This window comes from Taeniopygia guttata, chromosome 3, assembly GCF_048771995.1.
Source record: "Taeniopygia guttata chromosome 3, bTaeGut7.mat, whole genome shotgun sequence".
Lineage (NCBI taxonomy): Eukaryota > Metazoa > Chordata > Aves > Passeriformes > Estrildidae > Taeniopygia > Taeniopygia guttata.
In genome coordinates, this window is record NC_133027.1 from 95,464,602 (window position 1) to 95,481,468 (window position 16,867).

At 40.8% G+C, this 16,867-nt stretch overlaps 1 protein-coding gene across 1 annotated transcript in view; it reads right to left on the reverse strand.

Moving 5' to 3' along the window:
- Positions 1-16,867, reverse strand: part of ALK (ALK receptor tyrosine kinase) — a 305,662-nt gene that overhangs the window by 165,850 nt on the left and 122,945 nt on the right. The gene's annotated exons all lie outside the window — the stretch shown is intronic.

Sequence of the window (16,867 nt, forward strand, 5' to 3'; positions counted from 1 at the left end):
GAACAAGCACACTGGGGCCTGTAGCTGGCAAATGAAAAGGACCAACACTCAAAGCAAGAAAAAGTATGATATTCCACAAATTCTAGCAAGACTGGTCAGGTAATGAAATCTAACTGTCTTGATTACTTGGAGTATCCATTAATGCAGCTTGTCCATTAATACTGAAAAAATGCAGGTCTGATGAAGAGTAATTTCATTGAGAGAGAAATTAAGGCTCAACAGGGCTGCAATTGAAACTTATTTTTAAATGTGCATGAATTTTAGCCAGAGCAGAAGCTTGTTTTTGAAAATGACAAGGTTGCAGCTTCACAGAAATGATCTGTACATCACTAAGCATTCTCATATGATGTCCAGGGTGTCTAAGAAATACAATAAATGTTGAGGAGCTACAAATGAATCCTTCTTCTTTCCACCTCAGTGTGTAAGCTCTGGAGCAGGAGGTGCAAAGCAGCCACTCTGAGCTCCTGCAGTTCACCTCCTTCCATGAGGCATCTGGTGATTTGTCCTTATTTGATTGTCCTCAGTTCTTTCACTGAACTGAGAGTCAACAGCTCAGATTTTAACAGCTCACAGTCAGATGCTGGTTTAGAACACAGGAACTGCACTTGTGTTCACAGATGTCCCCTCTGAAAAAGTCTGATTTGGCAAATCATCTCAGGTCACACAAAGGGCAATAATGGAAGGGCTACATATGAAAACTGAATTCCTATCAAACACTGTTTCCCTCACAGACATACATTTATCATAAACAGCATTTTTGATATATTTGTCAAAAACACTGTTCTTGACATTTACACCACATTAATGACATCTAAAACTAGAAAACATCTGTACTGAAAGAAACATGAAGAAATTCATAAAGTACAGCCTGCTCAGATGTCAAGATTTTCAAACACAGGAGGGTGAAATGCAGTCACAGCTTTTTTTCCTTAATAACAAGATTTCTATGTCTAAATAATAGTCCTTAACACACCTGCTAATGGAATTGTTTGATTAATTTAAACAAAGTTTTTGTCCATTATTTTTGTTGGTCAGTAAAAGAGAAAAAACCCCAACGCAAAATCCAGCTACATGTATCATCCTTCCCTGTCTCTCCCTTTTGTTGCAAACAAAAGAGAATTAGAGCAGTAAATCTTATGGCTTTAATTTTACCATCCCCATAAGAACAATGAAATCTCTGACATGAAAGGGAGCAAAGAGATTTCTGCTGGTGGCAGAAAGACACTAAGCATTGCAATAATTGCTGATGGTAACTTGCCAGGTGCAAGAGCCATTTGCACATCTTACTGCCTTGCAATAGGGAGTCAGATTTTAAAAATAACAAACAAAGGCAGCTCTCATTCCTTCTTTTCTTGCAGTAGTTATAAATCAAGGGAGCTGCCAAGGATAGTTCCTCTTGTGGCCTGACTTGAGGTCAGGTTTGAAACATCAATGAAGTCCAGGAGTAGGCGAGGGTGGTTGCTACAGCAAATTTGTGAGACAGTCACGAATCTCCTTTTTTCTGACTTCTTTATTTCTACTCTCTGTCTGCAGGGCTCACACTGTGCAGTTGCAGCTTATTACTCACCACATGGCCAGTTGTATCTACTGATTTATGTAGCTAAAAGGAGTACAGTTTTGCCATTGTGGGGCTACCCCAGCACACTCTCCCAGGAGGAGCAGCCCCACACCAGCTTCTGTGCAGTGGTGCCTAGGAAATCACTGCAGAGAACATGGCTCCACAATGGATTACACTGTGTTGGCCTCACCACCAACACAGCCTTGTCAGAATTGTCCTCCCAGTGCATACTTCTGGGGAGATCACCTACCTGGGCAAATACTTGAGCTATAAGAGATTGTATTTTTTATATATATACATGTTTATTTTATTTTAAAGGAGGAGAGAATAAACAGAACTTTGTTCTTGTTTTTGAAAGCTCAGCTGCCTCATGGGTGACTTCCTTGTCTGCAGCAGCTTTCTCTTTTTGCTCTTACTGCTCTTTTAATTTTTAAGTGTCAAGCAAGGAACTATCAGAGCATCACTTTGCTCTGGTGTTATGGAACAGTTTCCCAAGTTGAAATGGGGGTACTTACTTTAATACCACAGACATTTTCTTATACAGCAGAATTTGAAGATTCTGGGATTAAGCCATGGCACCCACAAAGGAAAATTAATGAATCTGATGTGAGAAATTACACATTTTGAACATGAATCCCCGTGCTTCTCCCTTCCCTCAAAAGCACAATCTCTCAGGTACTGCCTGACACAGTTTCCTGAGATGCTCCCCCACAGGATCAATATGACCACCATTTCCAGGATCAGCCTAGAGACTGTTAAGGGATCGCCTGGAGATTGATTCCACATCCTTGCCAAGGGATTCAGGAACATTCTATTTCACAGCAAAAGACTTCCTCAGCAAAACCAAATGCTACTTGTTCACCTCTATTTCCCCACAGTGGGAATCTGTGTGGCATGCTCTGAGCTCATTCTGTAGACTGTAAGACTCTAAGGTTCCAGCCAGAATTTCCTTGCTACTGTTTTCTCCTATTGGCTTGCAGCTCTAATAAGACTCTTGGGATTCCCCTGGGTGAACAGCTAGAAAAAGCACTGTAGCTTCCACCAAACTTCTGCTGCTACTTATATACCAGGGGACATAAGCTGAGATGAAAGGTGCCATCATGGTTCATGCTGCCTGTGTGACATTCTGCTGCTCAGGATTCCGGAGAGAGTCTGTTACTTACCACAAAGATCTTCACGGATGAGTCACTGCAGGAGTCTTTTGCTACAGGTTTTTAATTGAACCCTAGCTGCACAATGCAATGCTGATATTGAAGAGATGCAGTGGAAACAATGAAATTGTAACTAGATACACATCCACAGATCCAGGCACTTAGCACTTCTGGGGTCCTGAGCTCATTCATCATCATCACACAGAACCCAAGGTTTGCAGGGGGAACAGCAGTCAGTATTTTGTTCCCAATATACCTACGTTTGCACTAGAGGACAGAAAACCTACTAGCTGATGCTGCTTTGTGGTGTTCCAGAAAGTGCTGGTCTTAATGCAAATTCTTTCTTTTTCATATTCTCTCTAAACACTCACATTCTGTGTGACAAACCTACCAATAATATTCAGCTTCTAATGATAATTTTCCCCTGCCTTTTAAATAGCTGCAGCCATAAGGCAGTGGAGTTACTCATCCTCATATGTTGTGTCTGATAACATCTCTGGCAACTTGCTGTCACTTCAGACAAACACACATGAAAAGATATTTATGCTTTAAGCACAGTAGATTATTGCAGTAGACATAAAAGGAATATTACAAGACAAATTAATATATCCTGCATGAAAAATTGCTGTTGATCCTTTGGAAACTTGTTTACAACATTTTAACATTCATGTCACACAAAGAGAAGGATGGTTTATCAGCTTAGTAGCAAGATGTTTTTGAGGTGATGAAGACAGCTTCAAGTTCTTCTGTTCAGGACTAACGAAGTAACAGATTATTTATAAACAAGAAAACTAATGTTAAAGTGCTCTGCGGGCACAGACACACTATGAATAAAGCACCTGTCCAAAGAAATTTTCAAATTAAGAAACACAAACTACTGAGCCTACAACTTAAACCCACATCAGCAACAAAGTCCATTCCCACAATTTCTGGCCCAACATCCTCATCTGATGTGGATGCACAAACCACCTGAAACTCATACCAGTGAATGCTGAAGCAACCCTGAGATGTTCTCAACACAGAGGCATTCCTTTGGCCCTAGGAACTGGGTAAACTATTGCAAGCCCTTTGAAAAACTGGTCATCTGGCAGCTACCCTACAGCTTTAAATGCACCCTAATAACTGCTCATATCCTAAATCCTTCCTGGTCAGTCTTGGGGGAAAAGCACAGAGCCAGGTCAGGTTCTTCTGCTCAACAACCTCATGATGCTCATGGAGGTCAGTGCAACCTCACTGCATCCTTGGACCTTTCTGAGCCAGCAGCCCAGGAAAGATGGGTGCAGCCCAAAGAGAAGTCACATTGGGAAATAGGGGTCCTCAGCAAAGTTTTCACCTTAGAAAATAGCAAACCGCTCTTCTGGGACAAATACATTGAGGCAATTCCTCAACTTGCAGCTGAGGTCCAGGATTTCCAGCACATGATGGGGCTGAGCTGTTAAAGAGCAGCTCTGTGGAGAAGGACCAGGGTGTCTCAGTGGGTGAGCCAGCAGGAGGGCCAGTGGGATCCTGGAACACATGGAGAAGAATATGGCCAGCAGGGCAATGGAGCTGATCCTGTCCCTCTGCTTGGCCCTAGTGGGGCCACATCTGGAGTTGTGTGTCCAGTTCTGGGCTCCTTAGTACGAGACAGACACAGAGCTGCTGGAGAGGGTCCAACAGAGGCCACAAAGATTATCAGTGGTTTCTCTCTCTTGTGAGAAGAGACTGCAGGATCTGGGCATGTTTAGTGTGGAGAAGAGAATTCTGAGAGGGGATCTCATCAGTGCATGTAAATATCTCAAAGTGCCAAGGGGACGGTGCCAGGCTCTTTTCAGTGATGCCCGGCGACAGGACGAGGAGCAGGGTCTGTAAACTGAAACACAAGAAGTTCTACCTCAGCATGAGGAAGAATTTCTTTACACTGAGGGTGGCAGAGCACTGGCACAGCTGCTCAGGGAGGCCGTGGAGTCTCCCTCCCTGGAGACATTCGGACCCCACCTGGACATGCTCCTGTGCCACTGCTCCAGGTGACCCTGCCTGGGCAGGGGGGCTGCAATGGATGCTCTCTCCTGAGGTCTTTTCCAGCCCTAACAATTCTGTGAAAAGAAAGACTCAAAATACAGCTAGGCTGACTTAATCTGATCACACTTATAAAGCAGCGATTTAACAATCTTTGCAAAACTGATAGATTGTTATTCTGAACATAAACTCCATCTTTCTACTAAAAGGATTTTATTACCTTTCACATACTAGTTCAATACTCTACCAGATTAAATTAGAGCTGTAAAAACTATTAACAGTCAACGTCTGTTGGGGACTGTACAGTAGAAAAAAATATTTAAATCAAGTTTTATAGTCTTTAGAGATGCTGACTGGAGAGAACATTTCCACTAGTATCACAAAACATCCCACAGAGCTGGTCTTTGCATTCTTCATTTCACACTTGACTTTCAAATTAACTATTCAAGCAAAACTCTTGTCGCAGGAGCTCAATAGTTGGCAAAAGCCATGAAAGAACTGGGCACTACCTGAGTGACAACACTAAATAAAAGATTCTGTTATACTTTTTCTGTGCTTATATACACAGATTTTTTAATTGCCTCATCAAGGCTCTAAAATATGCTGAATGTGAAGAATGTGAATGGTCTCCAGTGCTGAGTGCAATGTGACTACATAAGCACCAGAAGATTTGCAACCTGCTATACTTGCATTTGACTTAAAATTCATGGAGGTAAGAGCTTTTGAATTATTACAAAATTTGGAGCTGAACAATTCTTAACCATCTAATTATGGTAATTGGATGATATCTTACCTCTCTGGGAGTCAATCAGAGTTCCTGCCATTAGCTGAAATAGAACGGGGATTTCACTTCTAATACTGAGCAGGAGTGTGAGCATGTTTCTGTGGATGATGCAGGAGCAATTCAGAAGCACTAATGAATTCATACTAACTGTGGTGGGCATGTCATACATTTTACAAATGGACAAGTTAGGGCAGACATTAAACAACTGCAAACAGCATGCAGCTAAGATTGGTATCGGAGCTGAGATCTGCAAGTCAAAACTTTAAAAATTACCTTCTCTTTAAAGTATTTTTCATTTCCTAAGTATAAAGGGGAAGGCCAATAATCCATCAAAGCAAAATAAAGTAAAATTTTGTCCTGTTACTATGGCATCAAGCAAATTTTATTTGCCCCATGTGATTTATTCTAAATTCAATGACTTCACTCATATATAATCTTGTCCCTCAAACAACTAGTGTTCACTGCCACCCTTGTGAACTGCAGCAGTGTTATAGAAGTGTGACTTGAAGTTAGGAAAGACAGGAGTCCTTAATTTTCTCACATTCCTGTCCCACAAATTTTCTTTATTATTTTAACTATTCTCTTGGAGGCAAACTTGAAGCCTTACACACAGAGGGAGGAGTCTCCTAGCAGTGACCTTCACACAATTCTTTCATAGATTTCCCCTGTCACTTCCCTATGCTCAGGTGCAGTGCATGAGCTGCAGTCCAAATGAATACCCTTTAAAGATTTATTACTATTTATCAGCTTAAATTCCAACAATCCCTAGCATAGTTATATGGAAAAACTGAAGCTCATCACAGTACTCTTTAGACAGACAATAATAAAAGATGTTTTCCTCACAAAGCAGTTTAGATCCAGCTTTTCAAAAGGAAAGTTAGATTGAAGAAGAAGAAAACAATTAAAAGCTACAGGTATTGCCTTCTGTAACAAGAGCTACAGCCAGATGCTGTTACAGCCCAATTCCTAAATGACTCAGCAATGTTTGCTTCCAGCTAAAAAGCACTGAGCTGAAAAAAAGTAGTTAGTTAATTAAAAACTTAAAATTCAATGCTGAAATTAAAATCTTTCCTAGAGAATGACAGAAGAGTCGTTAAATAATTCTGCCTTGCACAGCTGATTAACCAACATGCATCTTCTCTTTTGCTGCTGACAGAGGCGAACAGCAAGCTGCTTTTTGAGATGCCTGTTCTGAGACAAGAGGATGGGAGAATTTTCTGTCACTGTGAGCAAGACAGACCTAAAGGGAAAGCTAAGAGGAAGCTGGTCCTGTCAGAATGAACAGCAGAATGCCTGTTCAGGAGCTCAGTGTGTGCAGTAGTTAAGGGGAGGGTGTGAAAGGAAGCCCAGTGCTGTGCCTCTTGTTGCTGTTTTGCCCTCGAGTGTGCTTATTCGATTACACTCAGGAGGCTCGAAACTTCAAAATTAAGAAGTTCAGCAATACTGTGATGCATGAGTACCTGAACAGAAATGTGCCTGGAACAGAATTGCTGTTCAGTGATGTCAGAGACCACGTTAAATAAGTAGTTAGTACTGCAGGTTAGTTCTCTGAAGAACTAGAAAGCCACAAGAGAAGGCATTAAATCTCTGTGGTGTAGCACTCCTCCTTTTGCATTCTCTGTCAGAACTCATCACACAGAAGCTGCCATTATGTCAGCTTCAAGTGCACAAGAGTCATTCAGACCACTGGAGAACTATGACATTGGTCCACAGATAACATAAATAAGATAATTAATGACAAGATGATGCATTTTAATGTCTCATACATTTCAATTTGTTGTTGTCATCATGTTCTCCACATACATGCATGTACATCCATGCACACAGTGCCAGGAGTCTATTAGCTGGCCAGCTGTCACTGTAAGTAGTGGGAAATGTGATGAACCTATCCAGAGCTTGTTAAATGCCTCATAGCATAAAGCATCTGTCACTAAATCCCTGCTTATACTAAGGTTCAGCCATCCTTCCTCCACCTCTAGTTCACACCACTTCCATCCACTTGCGTGTCAGTAGCTCGGGTATCACTTCTACATGCCAGTTTTGTTTGGAAAACCACTTTTTACTCATCTTTTAGCCCTAGAGCTTCCTCATACTTTCTGTGCTTTCTCAAGTCATGACTGCAAGGATGAAAAGGGAGGAAAGTGCCTCAGCGCAGCAGCTAGAGGATGGAAAAAAATGCAGATAACAGAAACCTTTTTAGGACCTTCTGCTCTACTGTGAAAGCTGTCCTGACTGCTGGTTTTCCTTCTGCTCACTCAAAAATCCCACTTGACATTCACATGTAACAAAAAAACTTCACCCACATACCTGTTGTTAATGAGCAGACAAGTGAGGGGACAAGGACCTTTTCCCTAGGTCTGACACAGAGTGAGAGTTTCTCTGAATGTTGATAGACATGCTGAAAAATGCTGAGGCAATCGGTGACAGAAGAGGATTCCATCAGCTTACACAGTTTCTGTTCCCTGGGCCTTTGATAACTCGTGTGTTCTCCAAAAACACAGTTAAACTTCACACTTCGATAGCATTTTATAAATTCAAAACATTTCAGAAAAATTAAATTATTAAACCTCAGGATGCTAAAAATCCCTTTTCCAAATTGGAAAAGACAATATGAAAGTGGGGAGCTTGTCTCATAATGTGGTAAAATCAGGCATCACATATAATTAGTAGTGTGTGCTCAATTGCCAACAATCTTATTTATGATGGCAACATTTATTTGAAAAAGCTAGTTTCATTGGCTTCTATTAACTCTTTAATTAAAACTCAACCTAATCTGCCTTTCCTGTGAAAGAAAACAGGTTCTCCTTCCTGTTCTGGAGACAGTGGCACAGGTGAAGGAGGGACTATGGCTCCCTCCTAAGGCTACATGTCCTGGTGGGATGAGATCTCAGTATTCTGGACTCCAGTGTCTGTTCTTGGTTCTGCCCTCTAAAAGACCTTCCAGCACAAAGAAGCAAACAGCCTGTCCACTGCTACCGTTTTAAAATGGGATCACTGAACCAGAGGAACTGGAAGGTCCTTCCATAGGTGTCCACCCACTGTCCTGCCCTGAGCAGAACCCTCACCGACACTAGAGGAAGGCAGTTACAACTTTGCTCAGCAAACTCTCAAAAGCCTCCAGGCATGGAGATTTGCCAGCCTCTCTGGGCAACCTGTTCCAGCACTGCACCCTTCTCCTGGTGAATCTGTGAAATCTGACCTGGACCTCCTGAATGGGAAGCTGCTGCCACCACCTATTGTATCCTCTGCTATGGTAGAGAAGTATTTGGCTTTACCTTCTCTGTATCTCTGTGCTGGGTGGTTGTGGCTATCTCCAGCTCACCTCTCAGACACCTCTCCCCAGCCTGAGCAAGCGCAGCTCCCTCCAGCTCTCTGAGGGTACATCCTGCAGGTCCTGAACATGCAGCAGCCCCACTGGGCCCTTCCATGTTCCCCACATCCCCTTGACCTGGGAAGGGGAGCCAAGACTGAACACAGCAATCCAGGTGTGGCCTCATCACCACTGACCTGTCTAGAATAAGTAACTTCTCACACCTGGACATCTTCCTCCTATCTTATTTTGGATGGCTGCCTACCCTATTTGTGATGGGTTGGGTCCTCCACAACCTGCAGGTCCTCTTCAGCAGGACTGCTCAAGGCCACCACTTCCCATCCTGGGGAATGGGATACTGCACCAGCAAATCCTGGTGCAAGAGCAGAGGTTTTTACTTCTGATGGGTCCACAAAGTATCTGTTAAAGCACTCTTCAAGTTTACCAAGGCCCCTCTGGAGCAAAATTTTGCCATTCACCGCATCAGTAGAGTACCCTCTGCTTTCAGTGGAGGATTATCTACAAATTTGACCAGTGTCTCATTTCCTAGGACATGGCTGAGAATACTGAGCACTACCAGACCCATTTCTGACTCTCCCAATCCATGCTGCCCTTTCCTTGAACCCATGCTGTTACATGCTGAGGTCTCTAAAGGCAAAGAAATTCACGTTCCCAGTATCGTCTGTCAATAAAATTTCTTTAACATGTACCAAGGAAGACTAATGGTTTATTTGAAACACTTCATTCCCCCACAGGGCATAGGAGACTCATTGAATTCCAGACCTCTTTACAGAAAGTTACCCAGAGAGTCACTGCACCGGAGTCCAGGAGAGTGACGGAAAAGACACCTGGCAGCTACAGACAGCGACAGCAGCACACATGGAAACAAAGAGGAGCTTCAGTCATGTCAACAGTAACCAATGAAGCACAAGTAGCTCAAAATGTTTTTGCTACAATGACAAACCATAATTTCTGTGCCTTGTCTCCTCAGTTGGCTTTTCTTATTGTGTTTGCACTGTGATTCACTTGAAAATTACATTTCTGTTGAGGAAGAGCCGTTTTTTCTTTACTTGTTCTGCAAACTGCCTATCACACTTTTGGGCTCTGAATACTGTGAACTGACTGAAATAATAAGGATGCTACTTTTTCCAGCAGTGAAAGAGCTGGGAAAAGTCTCTACTCTTCATGCAAGCAAATACCCATGGGGCTTCAATGTGGGTTTCACATGAGTACATATTGTAGAAGTTCAAACTCACGATGCACATTATGGATGAAAGACTGTACAGCTCTTTTGCTCTAAAAACAAAAAGCATGGCCACAAGGGAACTGCCTACTAGACAGGGCATGCCAATCATCTCACATGTTACAATCCTACCTTCAGCATGACTTACAAATCAGTCCTCTGTCTCAAGAGAGAAATGTTTATCTCCAAAAACAAATTTTGACAGCACAAAGCCTAACTATAATGGAGGAATGTTACATGAAATTTAACTAAACAGGACTAACCATGATACATCATATGACTTTTCTTCTTCCAAAAAGAATAGTTAAATGTCTCTGAAATGTCACCACAGCACTAACTAAGCATTTCTACCTCAAAAAACAAATTGCCATATAGATTGTCAGGAGAAACGTGGGTCAAGGTATATCTGCAAAGATATACAAAGCTCTTGCAATCAACTACATTCACTTTTCAGCCTTACTGAAACTATCTAATGAGGAAAAAAAATCAAGTAGTCAGACTTATCATTCTGCTGGCATCCTGAACAAATTACTTTTAGCTCATTGACATTCTAATTTTCTAGAAACAGGCATAGCTATGCTAGAAAGGTTATGACTTGTGTATTTATCTTTGTTACAATTATTCTATGCTCTTTTCACTTCCATAAGATATAGCATAAATGAGAAATCCCATTTTATTTGGTTTTTGTTAACTGCAGAATGAAAGAACTACTGTCTTATTAAAAGACTGTTTCTCTAGTTTTAGTCTGGAGATAACAGAACAAGGAATGGATGGCATGGTGAATTTGAAATGGATTGTGGCTCATAATATGGATTTTACACAGCCCAGAATGACACTCAAGGGTTTAGAAGCTGGCTCTGCCCAACAGAGAAATTGAGGCTGATGGTTTCAGTGAGTCCCCACCACAAAGCCATTACCATTATCAGTTCCATAGTGAGCTATCTCAGCGGTAAGCTGGTGGAAATGAAACTTTTTTGGGGTCCTGTACTGCAAACACAGTAGATTTTGACCTCAGGGCTGCCTCATTCTATCTGCACTAAGCCTGAATTGCCTTCCAGTGCTTATCCCTGTGGAGCAAAATCCTAGTGAATGTTACTTCTGGATAGCAAGTGCAGGAGGTACAGAAGTGATTGAGGAGCCCAAAGAGATTGGCATATGAGTGGGGACAACTTTCCTTAACACAACTGTCCTCACCCTCCACTGCCCACTCTGCTGACAGATGACTTTCCTGCTAGCGAAGAACTAGCAGAAATACTTCATTTCACAAAGTGATGCATTATGGTAACTGGTGCAGTATTTTATGCAATGTGATACAGACAGAATTCAAAAGTAAGCTGAGTGAATTTAAGGAACTTCTGAGTTCCTAAGAAACCACCCATGTTGTCCTTAAATTCAAAATGGTCACTGGTGTTCTACAGGACAGCAAGGAAAGATGCTTAGGCCTTAGTTTTAATAAGGCTGCATTTAAAAGCCCATACTGCAAAACACCACAGTAATAAGAGAGGAGAGATCTTACCTGTTATTACACTTTTACATCATTCACATAATTTGCCTCCATTTCGCATTTCACCTGCAGGTCACTTTTCTTTTCAAGATTGTGCTGCCTTCCTTTCCTAATTGGAGGCATTAGCACAAGGCTGCCAAATCTTGTGGCAAGGGATGTTATTTAAAACCAGACAAGATTCAGCTTTCTTTGACTTCAAACAAAACCTTATGACCACCTGTCAAATGAGCCCAGGTTCAACACACCCATGTTTTTTTGAAAGCATCACTTATGGCCTTAAATCACCCTGGCAGCCTTTTTTTAAGAGTGGAAAATAAACTCCCCTAGGAATAAGCTATTGGAGGCAGCAGACATGTGAGCTGTAATACAACAGTGAAGAGCAGAGAATTCTCGTATTTCCAGAGACATCCAGCCACACAGGATTTACTGCTATGGCTTTTCAATAACTTGAGTCCTACACAGAGTAAATGTGCTATGGACTGTTATGAAGTGGTTGGCAGAGACTCCATAAAGGTTACAGGAGACACCCAAGCTTCACTGAATAATGCTTCCTCCCTCTTTGCCTTTTAGATAAAAAGAAATATTGCAAGGTCATATGCAGCAGAAATACACTGCTGACAGCACGTCACTATGGAGGCTCTAATAAGCCCATAGGTGTTTGTGCATATATGTCATATCTGACAGCTTGCACTCTCACAGCTCCTGCAGGCAGCATTTTTCAATTTTTCATCCCAACTGGCAAGGTTTAATGGCTTTTCTATTAAACTGGTTGGTTTTAGTTGTGGTTTTTTTTTTTTTTTTTTTTTTTTTAATGGGAAAACAACATGTCTTTTCAGTTCATTACAAAAATGGAACTCATCCTGAAGAGAACATGGCAGAGACTTGTAGACTGAGAAAGCTTTCAAAAAATTTCCAACTTTGAAGATGAGCTATCAGGGTATTTAATTTAGTTAAGTCTTACTATGGCTGTAGCCCTTGTTCTAGATATGGTTGATACACTTTTTTCCTTTAGGAGAAACATGTAAAAGGAAGCAAACGGAACTGATGAAACAAAAGAACTGTGTTCTTTTGGTGGCCTTCAACACTGAACAACTACTGAATTTTACTGTTCAGAGGAATTCCATTTTTCCCATTAAATGTAATCATACACCTACCAACATGAATCTCACATTGGGAGGAAAGGTACAGTAGTCACTTTCAACTTTTGCCATTCTTGTAGGAAAATAAGTGATTTGGAACTCTGAAGAGAAGGAGATGGAGACAAGAAGAAAGCTGATGAAGTGCATGAAACCAGCATCCCCTCTCTAAAGCTATATTTCAGAATTCCAGCACAGACAAATAAGATGCGGACCCTTCGAACCTTTGTGATTTAAGATACTTGAGGATCAAACTGCTGCCAGGAGCTAAACACCCTGATATGAAAGCCAAAAATGACAGGCCTGACTTACAGTGAACATCTCTTGCTGTCCTTTATACACTGGTCCTTTCCAAACTGACCACTTACAAACATGTCAGTGAGTTTTCACACAATTTTTCTATTTGCATAGAAAATAGAACTGAAGTCAGTATGAGCATACTGACTGGATCTCATATTTAGGAAGTTTAAATAAGACCCGCTAATCCTACCAGTTCTTTTTGCAGTGACCCTCACGTGGGATCACTTTCTAGCACTGTTCCTAGGACAAAGGCTTTCACATGCAGTGCATATGCCAAGGATGGTTGCTGATGTCAAGTTTGAATGCAAAATAAAACTTTCATTACTGCTTGTCTAGTGACTGAGGCATTATTTGAAAAAAATAACATGATACATTTGACTGATTTTGCAAAGAAATTAATGTAAATCCACAAATGCTTTAAGGGTGACTCTGAAACAAATTAACAGAGTCATAGAGTGGTTTGGGTTGGAAGGGACCTTCAAGATCATCCAGTTCCAATCTGCCTGCCATGTGCAGAGAAATCTTCCACTAGCCCAGGGTGCTCAAAATCCCAATCAACCTGGACTTGAACACTAACAGAATCAGGGCACTCACAGCTTCTCTGGACAACCTGTGCCAGTGCCTCACCACCCTTACAGGGAAGAATTTCTTCCTACTAAATAATCTCCATCTGGTTTCTGTAATTTTAAAACATGACATGACCACTCACCCTACCACACTACCTAACCTGGAAAAATCCTTATCCACCTGTCCTGTAGGCCCCCTTGAAGAACTGGGAGGCCGCTGTAATGTCTCCCAGAGCCTAATCATGAATAATGTTGTACATATGCTTTTCTCCTTTAAAATGCTGTATAAGCTCTACCCCTTTTGAAGGTTTCAAATACAACTTGCAGAATGCTTCTAAACAGAAGGCTGTCTTCATTTGGAAATGGCAGACAACTAGAGCTAGGTAACCATTTTATGACTGCACAGCCCACAAAGCCAATAAAATGCTCTTTTGAGGAAATACTAAGCTGATACAGCTAGATGGAAATCAGATATCACCTTGTGTTAAGGTAAAAGCATCTACTTTGTAGTAAATGAAGTGTACAAGACCCACCACACCAAATAAGGTGGTGAAAAATGATACATAAAGCCATAAAAAACAACCTCCATGGTCCTATATAGTTCAGTCTTCAATCCTTGAAAAGAGAACAATATATAGAAAACACAACTTGATGCTATTGCTTGAAATATTAAAGTGTGTTCAAGGGTTTGAAAACAGCCTGCTATTTGAAGATTTTAACACCTTGTGTGGGGAAGATGAAGGCTGATCAAGGATCATGGTTCATAAACAATTGGAACATAAGCCATTTTGAAATATAGCAGCACTCAAATAACCAAAATATTTCATATTTTCTAGGAGGGTTAACTACTGGGTAAAGCTAGTACCACCTACACTATAGCATACAGAATACTCTTGGCTTCATAGAAATAATAGTGGCAATTTGTTCCTTGGCCTCTAGACTTCCAGCAGGGCTATAAATTTATAACAGAGGCTTTCTTGTACGCGGATACCCACCCAGACAGAAACAGAGTTGCAGGTGCCATTTATTTCATGAACATCACCCTAAAACCTTCAGAGCTGGTTAATGCTGGCCTTTGTAATTCAGATACTTTTAATGTAGTACCCTTCCTCCCTAGCCAGCTGCTTCAAAAAAATCAAATCATATCTGCCTTTCCATTTTGTCAATGATGTACCCTCTCAGGGGTGCTGACACTTCCTTCAATTTTGCAGTTATTGTTTCAGATAGATTAGAAAGGTCTGTCCTGCCTTAGCACTCAGCATATCAGGTGAGACTTAGGATGATCTCAATTATAAGAGAACTGTCATTTTTTGGGGAAAATGCTCTAATGTCTGTCATAGTTCCTTATGATGGTCCAGCTGAAATGAAAACCTTTATATAGTGAGAAAACAAAGACACTTCTAGCCCAACATTTATTCTTCTGTGACTAGAATATTACCTACTTCAGTCATGAATAAAATCAATCTTTATCTTCTATAAGCAAAGGAACTATTCCATGCTTTCTCTCTCCCTCTTTTAGCATTCAGAAAAGTACCAAGCCTAGTTACTACATCCCTCCTTGTATGCACGTGGCACTTACTGCAAGGAGACAGCAAGAAAATCCCATATAGAGAACGTGTGTGAACTGGTTCTGAGTGCTTCTCCTGCTCCTTTCAAAGGTAGCTTCTAAATATATATATATATATTTATAAAAATTTAAACTTCCTAATACATAAGGGTATGTATAGTTTGAAAGAAGAAACCTGGGCTTTTTCATGAAAGCAAATAATATTTTCAGTCAGCTCTGCTTACACCTCCCCATGCATGGAACACTCATAGTGACAGGGGACTGCTTTGTGCTGCCTCGATAACAAGCCAATTACAAAGTATCTGAAAAATATAGCCTCCTATAAAATTACATTGTATTTAATGAAGCACAGATACTGCCCCTAAAATGGAAAGAAAACAAAAAAAACCAAAACCTAACAATCCAGAAACCTGTCCATTAGATGTAGTAATAATCTGGCCATGAAATGATAAAGGTTTGACAACCCATAAATTGCAAGCATTCAGTTTGGCTGTTGGGAAATTGCTTGCATACATGTCACCTCAAATCCAATAACCTTTCCTGAAAGTTTGATTATAAGTGAGATTATAACTCTATTATATTAATCACTGCAGAAGAAGCAGACAAAAAACTCCATGCCAGACAACACCCTAATTGAGAACAGTAAGAAAGATGAATAACATATGGTGGTTCATGTAGGTGCCATGGCACTGTAATTGCTAAATTTAATTAAAGAGAAAAGAAGTTGAAGATTCTGCTACTGCTGTGATTTGCATATTTCAGTTCAAAAAAGAAAGCATTTCAAAAACTAGACTGTACTGAAACCAATCCTACAACAATAACAGCAAAAAAGGCAGAGCATTTCTGGATAATAAATGAATTTGCAGTGAATATGCATACATGAAAAGAGAATTGTTCATAAAAGACATAATAAATATTTTGCATTTCTGTAGCACTTTTCACCTGAGCCTTAAAATGTGATTCACAACAGATTAATTCTCATGTAATCAAATGTCACATAGGGATTTAATTTACTTGCTCAGAAAGGCAGCACATTTTAAGGAAAGGCCAGCAAGCTTTTAGGTATCAGGTAACCCCATGAAATACGGTAACAAATGAAGCAGCTCTTTTCTAACCAAGTCACATCTAAAGAGAAAGGAACATAGCCCTGTTTCAAGACATCAGCTGGTATCCATAACTGTCTTTTAGCAGAATATGTCTGCTGCTTAGGCAAAAGAAAAAAGACTCTCTTGCACTCTCATAACAATTAGATTACAAATCCTCAGAAAGGGGGAACACCCTTGCACCTTATTGAGTCATGCCCTCCTTATGGCAAATACCTCATACACTGGCTTACAGACTGACACACTGCTCTGGGGAGAAAGATGGACATGAATGAAATGTTACTGCACTGATCATTCAGGAAGCACCACTTCAACTGCTCAGAGATGTTCTTCAGAAATGTAACCACCTACAAGATCAATGGAGCAGCTGAGCAGACATGGAAGTGTCTGGCACACAGACATCAACACGTAACCTCTCTGAGGAGCTTGGTAGAGTTGAATTAAAGGCAGTAAAGCAGCCATGAGAGGATGCAAGGCAGGTACCTACAGAACAAGATAGGACCAAAATCTCAAGAATTTATGCTTATTCCAAACAGAAGCATGACACTGAAGTTTTGATTGTTGGTGGGTTTGTTTCTCAGTATTTTGTAAAGCTAAATTTTTAAAAGTCTAAACAAAAGAATGCCTTAAAATGAATTAGGATTAAG